Source organism: Hippopotamus amphibius, chromosome 9 (genome assembly GCF_030028045.1).
Source record: "Hippopotamus amphibius kiboko isolate mHipAmp2 chromosome 9, mHipAmp2.hap2, whole genome shotgun sequence".
NCBI lineage: Eukaryota > Metazoa > Chordata > Mammalia > Artiodactyla > Hippopotamidae > Hippopotamus > Hippopotamus amphibius.
In genome coordinates, this window is record NC_080194.1 from 142,698,309 (window position 1) to 142,718,359 (window position 20,051).

The following is a 20,051-nucleotide window of genomic DNA, read 5'->3' on the forward strand; positions in this document are numbered from 1 at the left end:
CTGGGGTCTGCAGGGGGTCTTGAACCTCATTCGATTCTCCCTCAGGCCTGTGCCTCTCTGAGGTGTTAGCTCCCAGGCCCCTGCAGCCCGCAGGTTCCCGGAGGACAGCCCCAGAGGTGTGAACGTCCTCCCCCAGAGGGTGCAGGCAGAGGCCGGGGACTCCTGAACCCATCTCAGCTCTTTACGTCCCCGTGGAGGCCGACCGCAGGCGTTCCCGCGTGTTTACTCATTGTGGTGGCCAAGTCCCGGCTTCTTTCTGCCTTGGAAGTTGTGCTTTCTGAATGGAACTCAGGCCCGAGACTTGTGAAGTCGGTGCAGAGGCCTGTCTTTAGTGCCTCTGTGCCTAAACGCAGTGGGCATTTCATAAACGTTTGCTGAGTGCGTGATAGCATCGTGGTGGCTTTGTGCGGTATGCGTGTGGTTTGCCGTGACGCGGGGCGGGCGTCCTTTGGCTTGCTTGGCCGCTGTGACAGAGCCCCCACGTGACGCACAGCGCGTCCCGGTGGGAACCGGAAAACAAGTGCAGCAGAGCGCTTCCTGACAGCGTCGTCGTTGCAGCGACAGTCCTGTCCGGGCCCCGGGGGAGCAGCCCCTGTGCGCCTCCCGCTCCCTGGTGAGGTTTCAGAGCTGGCTGCGATGTGGATCGGCCCCTGCCCTCTGGGTTCATGCAGCAAGGTGTGGACGGACCAGCGTCCCTGACAGGCTTGCCCGGCCCCAGCAGGAAGAGAAACGGCTTTGTTCCAGTTGGGTGTGGACAGGCCCAGAAGCTCTGACGGAGACCTCAGCTGGGCACAGCCCCAGCCGCCTGACTCTGCGTGCTCAGCGCGGGCCACGGGGCTGTGGGCTTTGCAGCGTTGTAGGGAACGTAAGAGAGAAATGCTTTCCAGAAGAAACCCTTCCTGCCTCTTCACAGGCCTCATCCCCTGCGTGTGCTCTCCCGGGTGGCGCAACAGCTGGGCGCCCGGTGAGGCACATCCTGGACGCGAGCCGGTCTGTGCTTCTGTGCTTCTCACTTGATTCTTGAAGCACTTTTGGCGTGTTTTTTCTCAGCTCTGTAGATATGGCTTTTCTACTTTTGTGCCTCCTTTTCAATTCACGTAAAAAGAAAATCTAAAGCTAGATAATGAAAAGACTGAGGCAGATTAGGCACTGCTGGATTCCCAGGGGCTTATTTTGGAGCAGGAGGAGGCAGCTCTGGTGTCCCAGTGGGTTCAGACGTGGCGGGTGCTGCGGTCCCTTTACGCACCTGGGCCCTGCCTTGTGGAGGCCCGGGTCCTCAGTTCCCAGGCAGAGTGGGGAGTGTCCTGAGAGGACAGAAAAGGGAGGGGGCTGGGTGGCTGCAGGGCTTCCTCTGGAGCAGCCCCTGAGGGCCTGCCCTGTCTTGGAGGTTTTCTAGCAGCCACCATGGCCTTTGGAGGGCCAGTGTCTCGGGCGGTGGCAGGGAACAGTGGAGGGGTATCTCAGCTGGCATTTACGCTGGGCTTCCCCACCTGACAACGTGAACGTCAGCTGCGAGGCTGCGAGGAGAGGCCTGTACAGTGCTGTCCAGGGTCACCTGGGGGTTCGCTGGACGCGGTCACGAGCTCTGTCATCCTTTCCCATGGCCACTGTCACTTGTGCTGGAAGCGAGAGCTGCTCGTCCCCCCGTCCAGCTCTCCCTCCGTTCTCTCGAGGGCAGAGCAGGCGCCCCGAGTCCAGGGTCGGTCAGTGCCCATACCCCACTCCTCTCAGGGGCTGGCGCCCCGTCCCACAGATGGCTTGCCGTCTGGGGACATGGCTCAGATTCTTTTAGACCAACTGGAGGCCAGGGAGGGGCTCGAGGAGCGGGCTGGCCTTTGTTAGTGGTGAGGGGCTCAAGTTGGGGGGCTCCTGTGCATGTGAAGCAGGCAGTCTTTGAAGCAGGACCCTTTTGCTGTTTGCATCCGGAGAACAGGTTTGTGACAATAGAAGGGAAGTGAAATGATCATTGAAGCAACAGAGGACACTCAGCACGGGGCTGCTGGGGCGGCTCTGACGGCCCCGGCGGCCTGGCTTTCCTCCAGCCTGTCTCCTCACCTCTGCTGTCGTCCTGGCCCAGAGGCCTGCCTCCCTGCGTCAGGAGTGCGTCTCAGGAGCTGAGTGCGGGGCCCGCGGTGCTGCGCACACTGCAGCCCTGACACGCTGCCTGGGCTGTTGTCAGGCCCCCCTGGCGGTCGTGGGATGGGGCCTGGGCAGCCCCGCGAGCGCTCCACGCCTGCTGTGTGCCAGACCCGCCGCGGGCCGGCCTCGGCCACGCACGGGCTCTGCTGTGCCTCAGACAGGCTCTGTCTAATGGGAAGTGTCCCTTGGCAGGTGGGGTGGGGTCCTGAGGATGAGAGCAGGGAGGTGAAGTGGGAGGAACGTGTCGGGTGCAGGGAGAGGCGGAACCAGTGAGGGTGATGCTGGGGAGTCGGTGGAGGTGGGGGCGGCCACGCACCACCACTGGGGTTGGTGTCACTGTGTCACCGCCTGCCGGTGGCCAGGGCAGGACCATGAGGCGCTCCCTGCATGTCTCGTTCTTCCTTCCTGGCCTGTCTTGGGTGCGCCCAGGACGGCGGGGGTGGTTGGCATGAGTGGGTAGCTGTCCTTTGAGACCCTCAGCCTCAGGCAGGGCTCTGGTCAGGGGCTCCTTCTGCCCTTGTGTCTTCGTGAGGGTTTGGTGCTGCGGAGGATTTGTCACCAGTGGCCTCAGAGAGCTTCTGTGCCCTGAAGTGTGTCATCGTGGGTCCTCAGCTGGGGGCCTGGGCCTCTGGTTTACAGCACATTGTGTTCCTGCGTGGGTCTGCGTGTCCTGTGTCAGTCCCTCTCGTGGCCCGGGCTGGTCCTCGTGCTCGCCGTCCATCCTTAGCTCTCCGTCACGGGGGACTGAGGGCGCGGTCGGGGGCGGGAGAGCAGCAGGGCAGCCCCCCGGGATTGGGCCTGTGTCTGTAGAGGGGACGCAGAGCCTTGTTCTTCAAGGCACCATGACCGAGGTGTCCAAGGAGGGACGTGTGCGTCCTTTCTTCCCTTCTTGGCCACTGAGACATTCACAAATGAGACCGTCCCCGGCAGGAAGGGTGGGCAGCCCCCAGTGCTTGGGGGACCCAGCAGGCCCTTCTCCTCGACGCGTAGGGCCGTTGCGGCCTGCCTTTCTGCAGAGTGTGGCACGGTGTCCTCTAGGTGGGTGGCTGGCCCTGTTCCCCAGTTGCCTTTTTTTTTTTAAATTAATGTATTTATTGGCTGTGTTGGGCCTTTGTTGGCTGCGCATGGGCTTTCTCTAGTTGTGGCGAGCACGGGCTACTCTTCCTTGTGGTGCGTGGGTTTCTCATTTTGGTGGCTTCTCTTGTTGTGGAGCATGGGCTCTAGGCACACGGGCTTCAGTACTTGTGGCACGTGGGCTCAGTAGTTGTGGCTCGTGGGCTCTAGAGCACAGGCTCAGTAGTTGTGGTGCACGGGCTTCGTTGCTCCATGGCATGTGGGATCTTCCTGGAGCAGAGATGGAACCCGTGTCCCCTGCATTGGCAGGTGGGTTCTTAACCACTGCGCCGCCAGGGAAGCGTGCCTCCCCCCTCGTTGCCTCGTGCCCACGACTGTCCCCGGGCTTGTGCTCCAGGGCCCCGCCGGCAGAGCTGAGCGCGTGTGGCCGGGGTGTTTGTCTTGAGGGCCGTCGCGGGTGTGCAGCCGGGAGGTACGGCCCCTGGTCTGCGTCCGGCACGGCAGACCCCCAGCAAGGGTCTCTTCTGACGACGAGCACATGCTGCCGGCCTCGGCCGGTCTGGTGGCCCAGGTGGAGGGCAGGGACGTGTTGTGCTGTGGGTGGCCAGCTCTCAGTGGTCTAGGCCTCGGGGCTTGAGCGCAGGCCGTCACTCAGGCTTTGGTGTGGCTCGCGGTCGGAAGGTGGAGAGCACAGCTGACTGGCGGGAGCGGAGGAGGCTCTGAGGAGAGAGCAGGGTGCCCGCCGGGGCCTCCTGCTGCTGCTGAGGCACAGCCACGGCGCGCCCCGAGGCTGGGAGCGGGGCTCGGGGGAGAGAGGGGCGCAGATGCTCCTGGCAGACTTCCTTCCTGTTCTTTTTCCACCCGACTCGGGGAGCAGAAGATGCTGGAGAGACTTGGTAAATGTCATCCCCTCCTCACTTCTTTGTGGAGGAAACCACGTGGAGAGCATTTCCTTCCCCTGTGGTGTTCTTACCCTTTCTAACGCGGAAGAAGAGCTCAGGTTGGCTGCATAAAAGCACAGAGGTGGAGGTGTTCCTGTGTGCGCACGGTCAGCGCAGACGGGAGGTGAGGGTGGGAAGTGCCTGAGGTGAAGCCCTGGGTTCCTGCCTTGGTCCCGTCACCCTGCCCCAGGAGCCTCCTGGCAGGGCCTGGAAGGTTCTTCACGACCCGGTGTCTGTGGGGCGGGAGTCAGCCTGTGACTTTGTGCGCTGCTGTGGTTGTGCTGGGACGGAGCGGCACCCTCGTGTGTGCCCCCCGCACCCCCCACGGTGCTGACTCCTGGCCTCGTGGCAGCTGTGGCGGCGGGGGGGTCTGGGCCCCTGCTCGTCCTGAATGCAGCGCAGGCCGGTGTGCCTCAGGGAGGGACTTCTGGGCAAGAGGGGCTCCTGGGGTCCAGGGCGATGGTCCAGCCTCAGTCAGAGGCAGGAGTGGCTTCCAAACGGCCCTCAGGGTTTTAAGATGCGTGCACGTCGGGGCAGTCCGGGTAGGAAAGAAAGCTGCTGAAGTTTTAAATTGTTTTAGGACAGGCAAAACTAATCTTAAGGCCGGAAAAAACCCACAAAACCCCAAAACAACCTAGCCTGGCGGTTGCTTGCAGTTAGTTGGTTGGGAAGGGCCTGGCGGGATCTCCTCGGGAGGCGGGGATGGAGTGGTCCTGATGGGGACCCGGCTTACATGTGTCCCCACGTGTCAGCCTCCTTTTGGGGGAGTTCAGGTAAAGTTCTGAGGCAACATGTCCATCACAGGATAGACACAGGATAGAAAACGTGAGGTTGGGGTGGAGGGTGGAGTGTTGGATGAAACCAGACGGCAGAACCTCGGTGACGTGGCCCCTGGGAGGCGCAGGAGGGCCATCACACTGCAGTGCAGACTCCGTGCAGGTTTGGCGCTTTCTCCCATAGAAGTTGTTACAAGTTGCCCCTGGCTTCTTCCTTCCACACTCCCGACTCCCCAGCCCTCAGGGTGCTGGGATCCGGGTGCTGGTGCTTGTCTGCCCTCCCCTTGGGCCCCAGCAGAGGCTGACCCGCCCCGCGTCTCCCGGCCCACCTGGAGGGCGTCCCGCGCAGCCTGTCCTGCTGGCGGCCAGCTGCCCTCCAGGAGCTGGACACGTGCTCAAAGCTGCTGGGCGGTTGGGCCTCGGCCCCTGGAGCCCAGCGGCCGCGGGGAGGCACAGGGAGCTGCTGGCTCCTCGCGGTGGAGGCGCTCTCCGGCTGCTCATGGGTGCTCCTGCGGGAGCGTCTGCACTTCCCTGGGGGAGTGTTCAGAGGAATGCCAGCTCCTGGGCCTCTCTCCTTGAGCTTGTCAGAGACAGCCACTGCTGCTGAGGCTCCCAGATCCTGGGGCCGACGGTGGGGACGGAGCCTCAGCTCGGGTCTTGTCCCTGTGCTTTCTGGCCTCTGTCTCGGGGGCCCAGCGTTTAAGCAGGGTGACCTCTGAGGACCACGCTGGGCTCCCTCCCTGGGTTGCCCAGTTCAGATATGGCGACGGGGAAAGGGTCTTATACCTTTCAGGCAGTGTTGACGTGTCAGACGTTTGTGACAGCGTTCAGAACTCACTGGGCAGAGGGCATCCGGTCCGGCTCCCACCTTTCCCTGGGGTGCTGACCAGGCGGTGGGCCTGCCTTCCCCCCGGTCTCCGGGCCAGTGGACTAAGGCACAGGCTCCTTGTTGCCCTCATGAAGGGTGGGATGTAGCCGTTCAAGGAAAGGGGTGCGTCTTCGTTTTAACTGGCTCAGGAGAACTTGGCATGTTTTTGACGTCCCCAACCTTGTGGCGTTGGAGAGTTTTAAGTTTAAACTTGCATGTGAGGGGTCGGGAGGCTTTTTTCAGCTAAATGGCTATTTTAAAAAGGTGATTGATAGGGCTTATAGATTGGGGATATTAAAAGATCTTTTCTTTTAATTACCTGAAGAGTTTTTGTAACAGTATGTTAAAAGGTAGCTTTTGGAAATAACTTGCATACTTCCTTTTTTTAAATAGAGAGTGTTACGTACTCTTAGCACTGAAGTAGCTGGACCAGCAGTGGTATGGGTGGATCACCCTTCCTGACTTATCCGTTTCGATGCTACCACTTGTCTGTGCGTGCGAGCTTGCGACAACTTGGATGAAGGGGAGGTCACTGATAATTCCAGAGCAGACTTGGACTGTGTCCTTGCTTTGGGTGGGGTTCAGTGTGGGGCTGAGTGCTGCTGGTGAGGATGGAGCTGAGTCAGTCATGCCCGCACCCTGGAACTTTCCACCAGGAGCAGAGCTCACCGCTGGGAGGGCTGGGCTCTGGTGTGGCCGGGCCTGGCGTAGATTTGGCGGAGCAGGTGGTGAGATGCCCGTCTGAACTTGGGGGACAAGAATTGGCCTTTTCCTCCTGAGCTCTCTTGTCTGGTTTTGTGTAATAGGTGTCATGGTTGGTGGGGAGGTGGTATCAGGTTAATCTCACTTGAGACGGGTGAATTTTCACTGTATTTGCACACTGCACTCCCATTTTACTTCTGAAGGTTGCGTCTTGAGCTTCCTGTTCCCACGTCTGTCCATGGAGACGTGCGCTGCATGGCGGGGATGCCTTGGGGTAGGGAAGCTGAGTGGGTGTCTTCTCTGGCCTTTGGGAAGCAGTCATGGAGACAGACGCCTGTCACTTCAGATCTGGGGGCTCTCGAGGGGCTTCTTTGAGGCAGCTGTGGGGTCGCATGGCTCAGCCCTCGAGACACGTCCTCCGACACTGTCTCCCGGCTGAAGGCAGTCAGTGTTGTTATCAGGTTTCGGTGCCTTTTTCCACAAGTGCTTGTGCGTGTATGTGCTCACACACACGCCAGCGCGTTGGCCCTTGGCTCTGATTGTAGCGCCTTAGATGCCCTGTTCACAGCCCGCCCTTCCTGCTCAGCACAGCTCTCGGTGCCTTCCACGTGTGAACGGAGAGCGCGCTTTAGCAAGTCACTTCATGCTTCACGGTGGGGCTGTTGCAGAGTTAGGGGCCAGGGCGGGAGACTGCCCTCCCTTCTGCATTTGGGAGTCCCCAAGACCACCGTCAGGGTCCGTGATCACTGGGGGGCTCACGGGGATCCCGGGAAGTGTTGCCTTCACAGCTGCGGTTTATTACAGGGGAGGAAGTAACTGCACTTGCACTTTGACAGCACGCTCAGGTGGGGTAAGTCCCCGTCCTTAATTAAGTAATGTTTAGCCCTGCTGCGCAGCTTGTGGAATCTTAGTTCCTCGGCCAGGGATAGAACCTGGGTCCACGGCAGTGAAAGTGCAGAGTCCTAACCACTGGACCGCCAGGGAAGCCCTGTCCCCGTGCTTAATTTAGTACAGTCAGCTCCACCTCTGAGCAAATAAACTCCGTTCCAGCCAGCTCTGACGACTGGCTCATTGATGCCAACGGATCAAGGCCTTTTCTCAGGAAGCCTGTTTTTCACTGGTGGGTAATTCCACCTGCATTATTGGCAGTGTGTTGTCCTACTCCCTTGCCTGAGGAAGGGCCCGGAAGCCTTTGCTGGAGGTGGGCTCCTGTGTGATGTCCGTCTGTGCTCACTGTCATGGGACTCCTCGGCCACAGGTTGTCCCTGCTCTTGCTGTGACTCCTCGGTGTCTGTCCCATCACTTGCCTTGGAGCAGCCGTGGGCCGAATGTGTGCAGGGCCTGGCCTTACAGGGTGGTGGGTGTGTGCTGGACACAGCCAGCCCTGCACATGGTCCTTGCCTTCCCGGGAGGTTTCTGCTCCTGAGAGCATCACGCAGGCAGTGGGAGGGGCAGCCGGGCCAGGAGAGAGGTGTCTGATGCTTTGGGAGCTTTCAGGGGGCCTGGTCTAGGGGAGGGGCGCTGTGGGCTGTGGCGGAGCAGGCTTCCCTGACGACAGCACCTTGGGCTAAGGTGAAGGGTGACGGAGCGCTTCTGCCCGAGGCCGGTCGGGCGGGAGGGGAGGGTGAGTTCGCCGGGCAGGACAGGACGGGACGGGCCACCTGGGCAGCCTGAGAGACAGAGGACAGGCGAGTGTCCCGTTGGCCCAGGTGGGCCCTGAGGGACGTGCTGAGAGGCTTGTCTTCGTTGACAGCCGGTGAAGGGCTTTACTGGCTGCGACACAGGTAGCTTTGCGTGTTGAGATGAGAGAGGAAGCTGGGAGGTGTCCTCACACAGACGTGAGAGGCCGTGACCTGGCCTAGGTGGGGGGCAGGGGAGGGTGGGGGCGCCCTGGGGGTGCAGGGAGATGGGACAGCGGCAGGGACGGGATTCGGCTCTTAGGGCAGGAGAGCTTGTGGCCTGTTTGGGGCACGTGAATTTGAAGCAGCACTGAAATAGCCAGAAGAGATGTGGGAGGAGCACAGGGCTGAAGATGAGCTTTCACCTGAGCCACCTTCCTGCCAACAGGCCTGGCCGAGCTGGGCTGGGGGCAGACGTGGAGCGGGAAGAGCCGACAGCTGGGTCGCGGCCTCGGCCTGTCCCCGGCCAGAAGGCTGTGAAGGGTGTGCCCGCACCTGAACTTCGGCCGCCGCCTCCGCAGGGGGAGGCTGGCCCCCACCAGCCCCGGTGCACTCCAGGTGTGGTTGGCGGTGTGATTGGCGTGTGGTGGCCGCAGCGCCTGTCACTCCCTGTCCCCTGGTGGGGGGGGGGGGACGATGCACTTGGAGCAAGGGGACCTTGGGACACACACCAGTCCCTGTACTTCCCAGGAGATGGGACCTACCTTGGCTTCCTTTGGGTCTACCTGTGTTCAGCCTGGAGAGAAGCCTTGCAGCCTATTTTGCCGCCTACATGCGTGTCTTTGAAGGATAGTGGTGTCAGAGGTCGGGGTGGGCTGTGCAGCCCAAGGAAGCCCTGCCCCGGAGGGGTGCGGGGGCTGTGGCAGTGATGTCTGTGAAGACTTGGGCCTGCAAAGTTGAGTGGGAAGGTGGTGACCCCGCGTGGGTTTCTGTGCTTCTGGCAAACACCTGGAATCAGCGTGTTTCCTCTGGTGATTGTAGAAGCACTGACCTCAGCTCTCAGCTTGCAGCTCTCGGGCTCTCTTCTAAAGGAGGAGGGTTTCTGAGGGGGGGTGTGTTGTGCGTGTCTGTGGACCTGGGACCACCTGGCCAGCACAGCTGCCTGAGGGGGAGGCGGGGCTTCGAGGGATGCATGCAGCCCCCCGGGGGCAAGCGGAGGCTGAGGCGTGGGTCCCCTCTTCCCTGCGTCCTCTTTCCCCGTCGGGGAGCCGCGCCCCCTCCGCCCGTGGGAGGGCCTCTGAGCCCACGCGGGTCCGCGGGAAGCCTTTGGGACCCAGGCTGGGCTGAGGGGGGCCGCGGGGAGCCAGAGCATCAGAAACTCCCCTTTGCTGTGAGGCTCTGGGGACGTCGATGTACACGAACGAAACCCAGGAGACAACAGCCACTGCTCCTTGAGGCTGTGTCCTCCTGATCGTGCAGCGCAGAGTGTGTGCCCGGCTTGGGTAGGTGCTCGGTGTGATCGGAGGCGAGTGGAGACGATTGTCTGCCGTCCGTCTCTAAAGGGGCTGGGAAGCCAGTGCTTCCCAAACATTTTCTGTCTTAGGGGGCAGCTGGCAGGACTGGCGCTTGAGGTGCTTTATTGAATTGAAGAGTGGAGCCTTCCTGCTGGGAAGAGCGGCGAGTGGAGGGGGGCAGCTGGGGTGGACTCGGGTCCGACAGTGCGGCTGCCAGCTCTCCATTGCCTGCCGCTGCCTCCTCCCGGTCTTCCTTCCTTCCATCCCTGTGAGTGTTTCCTGAGGGCTCGCGACGTGCCAGGCCCTGTGCTGGGCGCCGGGTGGCGGCTGTGGGCTCAGGGCTCGTGCGCGGGCGCGGGTCTGGTGGGGCCGACACGCGGGCGTCGGCTGTGGCCCCTGGACGTTGTGGTGCTTTGACGCGAAGCCCAGAGGCTCCAGGCGAGGGAAGCGGCTCGTGCGCACACACGCCGGCCAGAGACTGGGAGTGCCTGGGGGTTGCCTGGTTCCAGATGGTTCTAGCCAGGGTGCGTGGGGGGTGGCAGGGGTCAGGTCCTGAAGGTGTTTGGGTCACGCTGTGGCGTCTGGACTTAACCCTGCAGTTGACAGGTGGGGAGGGCACGTCCATACCGTGGGCCTCTCTCCTCCTCTGCTGTCACCGGGAGGGGCCTCGGTCCTTGGCTGCACCCCGCGTGGTGGAAGTCCGGGCAGCTGTCTGACCCACGCAGGCTCCCGAGCCCTGTAGCCCTCCCTGCTGGGTGAGGAGGGACAGTCTGCCCGCGAGCAGAGGGTTGTGTCCGTCCGTTTGTGGTGGACAGTTGAGGGGGTGGCTCTCCGGTCAGGAGCCCTTCAGACTTCTGAAGGTTTCTCGTGGTCAAGGCCGGTTTCTTTCGTCTGTCCTGCTGGCTCCTCTTTGGGTTGATGCCTGTTGCCGCCTGGCCCGTGGTCTGTTGAGAGAGCAGTGACTTGGGGGAGAGTCACTCGTGTTCATTCCCTGCACGCTGAGTTGGGGACCTGTCTGCTGGACCTCGCGGATCCCAGTTACACACCACAGTTTGGCGCTCACAGCACAGGGATGGACGGTTCTAAACAGTGAAGCTGAAGGGGAGCCTGTCTAAGCCTGAGTCTTTGTGCAGGACACACAGACAGCAGCATTCTGGGGGAGTGTTCAGCTTCGCTGGAGGCAGACCTGGGCTGTAGCTTTGCTGGAGTTGAATAATGGTGGTGGGCACGAGGCCAGACGTTTTTTCTGGTCTGGAAGCTGGAGGCTGACAGGAGGCCCCGGAGCTTGTCTGTTAAAGCTCGTCCGTGGGCGCTGTGTCCCGTCTGCCCTTCCTCCCGGCTCTGGGACGGGGCCGGCTGCTGTTAACCTGCGCTGGGCGGGGGGGGGGGGGGGGGGGGGGGGGCTCTGAGCAGGGCTCGCTGGCCAAGGTCAGCCAGCGAGTGTGTGGCGCCCTTGTTGGATCGCTTGGCTGGCCCTGCCCTGGTGGGTGGGCTCTGCCCCCATCACCTCATCCATCTGGCTGGCCACATGGTGCCTGCAGCTGGGGCCCGCGTCTTTGTGAGCTGATCCGCCTGCTGCTGGCACCGACAGGCTGCTGTTGGGGAGCTGCCCACCCGCTTGGCCCGAGCCGCACTGGGCACAGAGCGGGCAGGAAGCCCGTCAGCTGACAGCAGCTCCCTCAGACCTGACGGCTCCCAGCCCGCGGGGGGCTGGCCGGCCTCTGCCTTTGCTCAGGCTGAGCCCCTCTGGGGTTGCTCTTTGGTGGGGGCGGCTCTGTGAGGTGGAGGAAGGTGGTGATTACTTGGGAGGGAGATTTACCTTCTGCGGCGGCAGCGCAATACCGTCTTGTTCACGGAGGTGGCTGAGTTAGATTAGCAATTAATTTTTTATAACGCACAAACTACTCTTCAGTTTCGTGGCACCAAACAGTCCTCCCACAGCAGGACGAGGCGGCGTCTGCCTCATCTAGTTTTCAGGCCGCTGTGGTTTGTCTGCTTCTCAGCTGCTGCGGGGTCTGTGTGGAGGACATTTAGACACGATTCTGTTTCCCCTTCACTCTTCCCTGCTCTGCCTTTCGTGTATTGCTGGAGTTGGCTACCATTAGGTCTTGGGCGCATTTTGCCTTTTGCTAGGATTGCAGTTGTGGAAGTCAGGTATCACTCTTCTCTTAGGCTGGGTAAGTTGTAGCATGTTGGTTTTAGAGTAGGCCCCTCTAAGCAAAGCTCATTTTTTATTGACTCTTATACAGGCGCACCTTTATCATACTTGGCTTTACTATGCTTTGCCGATATTGCATTTTTACCAGTAGAAGGTTTGTGGCAGCCCTGTGTCAGGCAGGTGTTCACAGGTGCCTTTACCCGACAGCATTACTTTTGTCACTAAGGTAGGTGCGTTGTTGTAGACATCGTGCTGTTGCACACTGAATAGGCTGCTGTATAGCGCAGACTTAACGTGTATGTTCACGGGGAAACGAGCGTTCACGTGGCCTGCTTTATCGCAGTATTCCTTTATTGCAGTTGTCTGGAACGAAACCCACAGTCTGTCCGAGGTCTGCCTGCAGGATAATTAGGTTTTTTCCCACTAGACTTAGTTGAGAAGAGAGGTCCTGGTGGCTACTACTGGTGTCTCCGTTAGTCTGGCATTTTTATTGTTCACTAGGGCTCAGCCGCGGTACCAGAGAGGTCCCAGCAGGGGTCACTACCAAGGTATCCAAGTGTGAGTCTTCGGATGCAAAGCCTTCTGATAAGAGACAGTGTACTTTTTCTTGTCTCACCCATTCAGTAGGCAAGAGCTTTCATAATTAAACAGTTAGTACCAGTGGTGGGACGGGCTGACAGCAGAGGCTGGCAAGTTTTTTTTTTTTTGTAAAGGTCCAGATAGTAAACGTTAGGGCTTCGTGGCCCATGAGGTCTGTGTCATAAGTATTCAGTTGTGTCTTTGCAACACAGAGTAGGGTGACCAACCCTCCCTCTTGGCCTGGGATGTGGGGCGCTCCATGCTGAAACTGGGATGATCCAGGACAGAACAGAACCAGGGATTATCCAGCGAGAAAGCTTCCACAGATGGTATGTAAATGAATGGCTGTGCCGTGTTCTAGTAAAACTTTATTTTTTAAAACAGGTGGTAGGCCGGATTTGACCTGAAGGCCATAATGTGCTGAGCCCTGCTTTGGGGTGCAGGACTGGCCATTTGGTTTAAAGAACCAGCTCAGAGCCCTGCTCTCTTTTTCCCCTACGGCCTCTGTTTTCCATGTGGCTTTCTGCTCATGCAGGATCGTGAGGATGACTTTCTTTGCTCTTTTCTGGTTTGGGAGAATCTGGTCACGGGATGTGACCTTGTTTGGGGGCAGTTATTGGAGGTGAACCTGGTGCGGGATCAGGTGCAGTGAACCTGCTAGCATCTGGCGCTGAGGGTGGGCGGTGCCTGCAGGACTGGGTGCCTCCAGTGAAGAGACCAGGGTGTAAAGTCCTCGCCAGCTCCTTCCCGGGGCTCGGTGTGCTCCTCTCTGTGCTGCCCTCTTCCTGGCAGCTGAGTTCCAGGCGTGGGTATTGCGATCAGATCTGTTCCATTCAGCAGATACTGGCTGAGCGATGGCGGCGGGGCAGACGCCGAGCTGAGGCGCCCCCGAGAACGAGCTAAGCGTGGTCCTGGAACCGACGCTGGGCTCCGTGTTGCTGTGTTTGGGGGCTGAGGGGGATAGGCCTCGCCTGGCCCAGGGCTGGGGAGGCCTCTGAGAGGGAAGGTGGGCTGCCAGGTTGGGCTGGGGGCTCCTTATTTCATCCCTTTGGTGGCTGGACAGGTTGCGTGGGTGGGCGGCACCTGGTGTCCAGCTGCGGGTGGGAGAGCGGTGCTCAGGGCTCTCCCGTCACTTCCTCTCCCAGGTCGCCTGGGCCCCTGGCTCTGCGGGTGGTCAGGAGGTCCTGCCTTCTCCCTACGTGGGCAGGCTATCGCTCCCTCGTGTCTGTCTGTGCGGTATGGAGTTGCTTTTGTTTCCATCAAGAACACGAACACGGCTTGGAGTACTTCCATTTACTGACAGCCCTTGCCAAATTAATTTTATTTAATTATCTCCCAGGGCTAAGCTTGAATACATTTTGTGTTAAATTCACAGTTTTCCCTTTTCTGAACTAAATGGACTTAATATCCTTGTTAAAATCTGATTAAAACTAAAATTGAGTTTTTTGAAGTCTGATTATCCCATGAAATGGAATTTTTAAACCTAATTACGGATGGATTTGCATATACTTCTCAGCACCATTGAAAAGAAAGTTGAAATAAATTTATTAATGACATCTGTTCTGTCGTTTCCTTGGGGCATGATGTTAGTGCCGGAGCAGAGGCAGGTGGGGGAGAGGAGCTACCTTTCTGCCCTCCCTTCCTCAGAAAGGATTTGTTTTAAACTTTATTCCTCGGAGAACTGGTTCCCAAGGAGTCTGCGCTGGGTCTCGTTTTCCTCCCGTGCTCAGCGGGTTGGCCAGTGTGCATCGCTGATGGCCTTTCTGCGGCTCCCTCATTCAGAGCCCTTACCTCGGGGGGGAGGGGGAGGTAATGATTGTAGTCTATGGGGGTCCCCCTTTCAGCCCCAAATAGGAGTTTATACTTAATAAGCTATCTTCATCCTTGTTCTGTAGTACGTTGGTGTTATTTAAAAAAATAAACAAATAAACTTGCTCTTTATAACCATCTGAACACAAACAGGGACCTTCCCAGGGTACCTCCTTATTCTCTGAGAGACACTGCCTACCTTCCAGGAAGGATTGTTTCCTAAGCATATCTGGAGCCATTCCGCTTGTTGGAACATCATGGATGACAGATTCCCCCGGTGGTCCTTCCGTTAGGGAGACCATCACTCATACCTCCACAGAGTCTAGGCCTCCCCGCCTGTTCCATTTACATGAGCAGTCTGTTCTCCGTGGGTCCCGCCCCAGCAGGTGACTGTGTGAGCAGCCCTGGTGATGGGGCAGAGGGTGTGCGCCGGAGCAGAGCGCCCATGCTGCTCCCAGGTCGGCCCTGCTGAGCCCCAGCTGACAGCCGCTCTGCAGGGATGTGTGTCCAGATCTTTAAGAGAAGCTAAGCATGTGGATTTTTATATGAGATTTTCTGATTTTAAAAACGGTGCCCAGTAAGCCGTATTTTGAAGAGGGCGTGTTTGCAGCTTGGTTAGGTGGCATGGCTGCAGCCTGCGTTTCAGCCACGCCATCTTCCAGCTCCCACGAGACCCCGTTCTCGCTGCACTCTCCTCTCTGGGCCTCGTGTGTCCTGAGCTCTCCTGTCCCCGGACCGCTCTGCACGCTGCTTCCTCTCAGCAGCGCTCTTCAGTCTCGTCTCTGTGTCTGAATTACAGTCGCGCACCCGGGCCATGAGGCGCGCGTCTCTCCCTGTTTCAGAGTCAGGCAGGAGGCCCAGCCTGGGCCTGACTGGGGGATCCGAGCTTTTTAAAAAACATTTATTTTTTCTTTCATTTTTTTGCTGTAACTCCTAGTGGGAGAACTTGCCTTCTCGCTCTTCATGAATGGCTGCATCGGGGTGGACGCCTTTCGCTCTCAGTCTTGGTGAAGGGTGGGGGCTCAAGGGCTTGTGTGTGGTGCTGCAGTGGGTCCTGATGAACACCAGTGACGATTACATCTGCTGGTCTGTTTCCAACTTGACCTCTCGGAAGCCACTTCAGGTCATCCTGGAGAAGGAGGCAGTGTGCGGGGAGCCTGCAGGTGCCTCTGCGGAAGCGGCTTCCTTCGCTGAGGTCCTCATCTGTAGCATGGAGCTGGTATCACCCCCCTCCCTGGGTTCTTGGAGGAGATTGGAGATAATGTACACATATTAGTCACCTGTTGGCATGCAACAGACTCTACCCCAAGACTTAGCGGTGTGTCACCACAGGTCTCTGTGGCTCATGAGCCTGGGTGGGGCTCAGTTGGGTCCTTTGTCTCTGGGTCTCTCATGAGGCCACAGTAGTCTCAAGGCTCCGCTTCCTAAGTCACTCGCGTGTGGTGGCCGCTGGACTGAGGCTCCTTCTGTCCCCTGCCATGTGGGCCCCTCTGTGGAGCGTTGTTCAGTGTGGCCACGTGGCAGCTGGCCTTTTCTGGCTTGTGAGGAGGGGGCAGGGGTTGAGACTGCGAGTGGATGGCGGCCAGTCGTGTGCCCTGGTCACTTCTGCATGTCTTTTGGCCAGAAGCGAGTCCACAGGCCCGGTCCATGCTGGAGGGCGGAGGGCTGTGGGGGCGGATTCCAGGAGGCGGGTCATCGGGGTCCATATCGGGCGCTGCCTTCCACAGCATATTTGTTTGAAGGACAAAATTAGAAATAGGAATTATTCTAATGGTTAAAAAGAACAATTTTAGTTGTGACAGCACAGAAGAATTCTTGTGTTTGTAGAAACTAATTTTACAAATGTTTTAACCCAAAGTTCTGAATTACAGTGTTTAGTGTGTTAACTCTGAAGCTTGGGAAATGAGTCTTACTGGTGCCCATGATTCAGTTTTCGGGCTGTATTTCCCAGAGAAGGTTATTGGACCGTGACAGCGAATGAGCAATCCAGCCTGCAGAGGCCACTGCAGGGGCTGGACCCCCGCCCCCTGCTGCCTGTTGATCTGCTTCCCTCGGGAGTCTCTGGCAGCATGGCTCCTTTTCTTTCCGTTGCTGTTGTGTCCACTCACTCTCTCACTCATCTTGCATTTCTTTCTTGTGCGGCTGCACTAATACCTCCAGTGCAGTTTTAAATAGAAGTGGTGAGACGATAGCCTTGCCTTCTGGCGCATCTCAGGCGGAAAGGCCTGGGTTTCTCATCATTAAGTGTCATGTTGGTTTTAGGTTCTTGGGAGGTGCTGTTTCTCAGGTTGAGGATGTTTTGTTTTATTCTTTGTTTGCTGAGAGTTTTTGTTTTTGTTTTTAAATCATGAATGAGTTTTGAATGTTATCAGATGCTTTTTATACATACGTTGGGATGATGATAAGGTTTTTACTCAATATTCTGTTAATATAGTTAGTATATTACTTGATTTTTTTCCAGTGCCTAACCAACCTTGCATTCCAGGGATAAACCCCACTTGATTGTGGTATATTATTCTTTTGATATACTAATATTTTGTTAAGTTTTTTTTTGCGGCTCTGTTCATGAGGAGAATTGCTTTGTAGTTTTCTTGTAATATCTTTATCTGGTTTTGGTATCAGGGTAATTTCTGGGTATATAGAACAATAATATGTCTTAGACTCAAAACTGTACAAAAAGGCTTATCCAAGCAAGTGTCTCTCCATCCTACTCTAGTCCTCCCTTCCCTTGGAGGTAACCAATTTTATTTGTTTTTTTCTGGTTTATCTTTCCTGTGTTTCTTTCTGTAAAGTAAACGGAAATATGTTTAATTTTGTTTTTCCTCTCGTACATAAAAGGTAGCATGCTATATGTACTGTTGACACTTTGCATTTTTCACGTAATCTCTCGAAAATCACTGCGTGCTGAGTTTATGTTGCTCGTTCTCTTCTTTTTTTGTAGCAGCATAGTACCCCGTTGTGTCTGTGTATCATAATTTGTTCATCTAATCTCCCATGCTTAGACATTCAGGTAGTTTCCGATAGTTTTGCAATTACAAATAATGCTGTAATGAGTAACTCTGTGCGTGTGCATTTATATATTGTTGGTATTGTATTTTCAGGCTAAATTCTTAGAATGGGGATTGCTGGATGAAAGGATGTGTGTGTGTATATGTGTACATATAAATATATACACTTTCTGTCTGCTGTTGGAAAATTCTCACTGGGGGCTGTACCATTTTATATTCCTACCAGCAATGCATGCAAGTGTCTGTTTCCCCACAGCCAAGGGAGGCGTACTTAAATAGGCTTTGCAGATAATTGTGGGTACTCTTCTTTGGTACTTTTCCAAAATCAAGTTGTAGTCTCTTTCTGCTTTTTTAAAAGTGTGTTAAAATATGCATAACCTAAAATTTACCATTTTATAGCCATTTTAGGCATTAAGTACATTCACATTGCTGTGCAACCTCACCATCATCCACCTCCAGCGCGTCCTCATCCCACCCCCACCCCGCCCCCGCCGTCTCTGTGAATCTGACTTCTCCGGGGTCCTGGAGTGGAACCCTGCAGTGTTTGTCCTTCTGTGTCTGGCTTCTCTTACTCAGCATCATGTCTGCAGGGTTTGTCCGAGTTGTAAAATGTATCAGAATTTCCTTTTTTTTTTTTTTTTTTAAGGCCAAAGACTAATCCATCATAAGTGTTTATTCATCCAGCAAGGGGCATTCGGGCTGCTTCCACCTTTTGGCTGTTGTGGGTAATGCTGCTTTGCACATGGAGGTGTCTCTTCTAGACTCTGCCTTCACTTCTTCTGGGTGTAGACCCAGGAGTGGAATTGCCATATCATACGGTGATTGTGTGTTTAATTCTTTGATGAATCATGGTACTGTGTTCCTCCGTGGCTGTGGTGTTTTACGTTTCCCAGCAGAGCACAGGGGCTCCAGTTTCTCCACATCCTTGCCAGCAGTTATTTTCTGTTTTTTGTTTGTTTTGTTTTGTTTTGATAACAGACATTTCCATGGATGTGAAGTTGTATCTCACTGTGGTTTTGGTCCCCATTTCCCTAATGATTAGTCAGTGTTGAGCATCTTTTCATGTGCTTATTGGCCACTTGTATATCTTCTTTGGAGAAATGTCTGTTCAAGTCCTAAGCCATTTTTTAATGGTGTTGTTTTCTTGATGTTGCCTTTGCGAGGATCCTTGCTATATTCTGAATACTAACTAGATCCTTATCAGATGTGTGATTTGTAGATGTTTTCTCCTATTCTGTGGATTGCCCTTTCACTCTCTCAATAGCGTTCTTTGTATAAAGGTTTTTAACATTCATCGAAGTCCAAATTATCTATTTTTTCTTTTGTTGTCTATGCTCTTGGTGTCATAACCAAGAGATCATTGCCAAATCCAATGTTAGGAGGCTTCTCTTCTGTTTTCTTCTAAGAGCTTTATAGTTTTAGCTTTTAGATGTAGGTCTTTGATCCATTTTGAGTTTGTTTTTGTATGTGGTCTTAGGTAAGGGTCCAGATTTCTTCTCAGTTCTCCCAGCACCATTTGTTGAAAAGACTGTCCTTTCCCCCATTGAATGATCTTGGCTCTCCTTTCGAAAATCATTTGACCATATGTGCTAGGGTTTATTTCTGGGCTTCCTGTTCTGTTCCACTTGTCTACATGCCGTCTTTATGCCAGACCACCATGTTCTGGTTACTGTGGCTTTGTAGTAAGTTTTAAAATCAGAAAGTGTGAGCCTTCCAACTGGATCTTTTTTTTTTTTCAAGATTGTTTTGGCCATTCTGGATCCCTTGAATTTTTTGTTTTTGTTATCAGCATAGAAATTTATTTCAATTCAAAATAATATGGTTATATTTAGGATAATATAATAATTATCTAAAGCACATGTTGTTGGCTCTGAAACAGTTCTAAAGATCATTCTTTTGAAGTCAAAAAACATGTAGTAAGATGCCGAGACTCGAGGTGAGTGACGGGTGCCGCAAGCTTAAAGAGAACACAGACACAGATTGAAGGGAAAGATGGGACCGGGGAACTCAAGACCTCTAGGATCAAGAGCCTCGCTGATCCCACGTTGCTTTTATTGAGTTCTTGGCATAGCCTAAGGGTCTAACACTCCCAGTTTAGTCCCACAAACAAGGTTATCTTTGAAGTAAACAAACAAAGGCCTCACATGACTGGGGCAATGATCTTTGTTTGCCTCCTGGGTCCGATTTGAGCAGGGTGTGGATCTGAGCTGGGTGTGGAGAGCAGAGCAGCCCTGGAGGCAGGAGACCTCTCTCAGAAGGATTAAGGGTCTGTGCCCCACCCCTGTTGGCCCCTCTGCGACTGTCTTAGGTTGTTCCTCCCCTGAGGAATCTTACCCGTCTCTGGCTAACCAGCCATCCTCCAGGGCCAAACAGGGTGATATGAGGTGTGCAAGTGGGAAAGGGGCTGCGCCCCCAGAGAGGGCCAATATTCTGTTTCCACGGTAGCCTATGCCCCCATGGTCTCCACGCCCAGCACCCTTAGTTCCTCCACTGCTCAAGCAGGACGTTCTGCATCCAGTCACTCGGCCCACATACTTTAATTACTTTTAGTAACATTTACAAGGTTTCAGAAAGACTTCTGAATGTCTTCCCACAGTAAGAATGTACAAGGAAGCAAAAATATAAAAAATAAGTTTGCTGAGTATCAGGAGTTCTTACAAGAGGGACACACCAAAATGATGTAACATAGTCCAAATTACATAACATGCAGAAAGGCGTTCTCTTGCCTTATCAGCTCCTGGAAAATAAACCAGTAACCTCAGAATGCAAGAATACCACCACTGGGCTAACAGGACAAACCTTCTGAGGGACACAGGCAGTAAGTCACTATACTCCCCCTCTTTCTAACTCCTTTCCTCACACCG

At 55.6% G+C, this 20,051-nt stretch overlaps 1 protein-coding gene across 11 annotated transcripts in view; it reads left to right on the plus strand.

Moving 5' to 3' along the window:
- MAD1L1 (mitotic arrest deficient 1 like 1) overlaps positions 1 to 20,051 on the plus strand; it is a 352,049-nt gene that overhangs the window by 22,243 nt on the left and 309,755 nt on the right. The gene's annotated exons all lie outside the window — the stretch shown is intronic.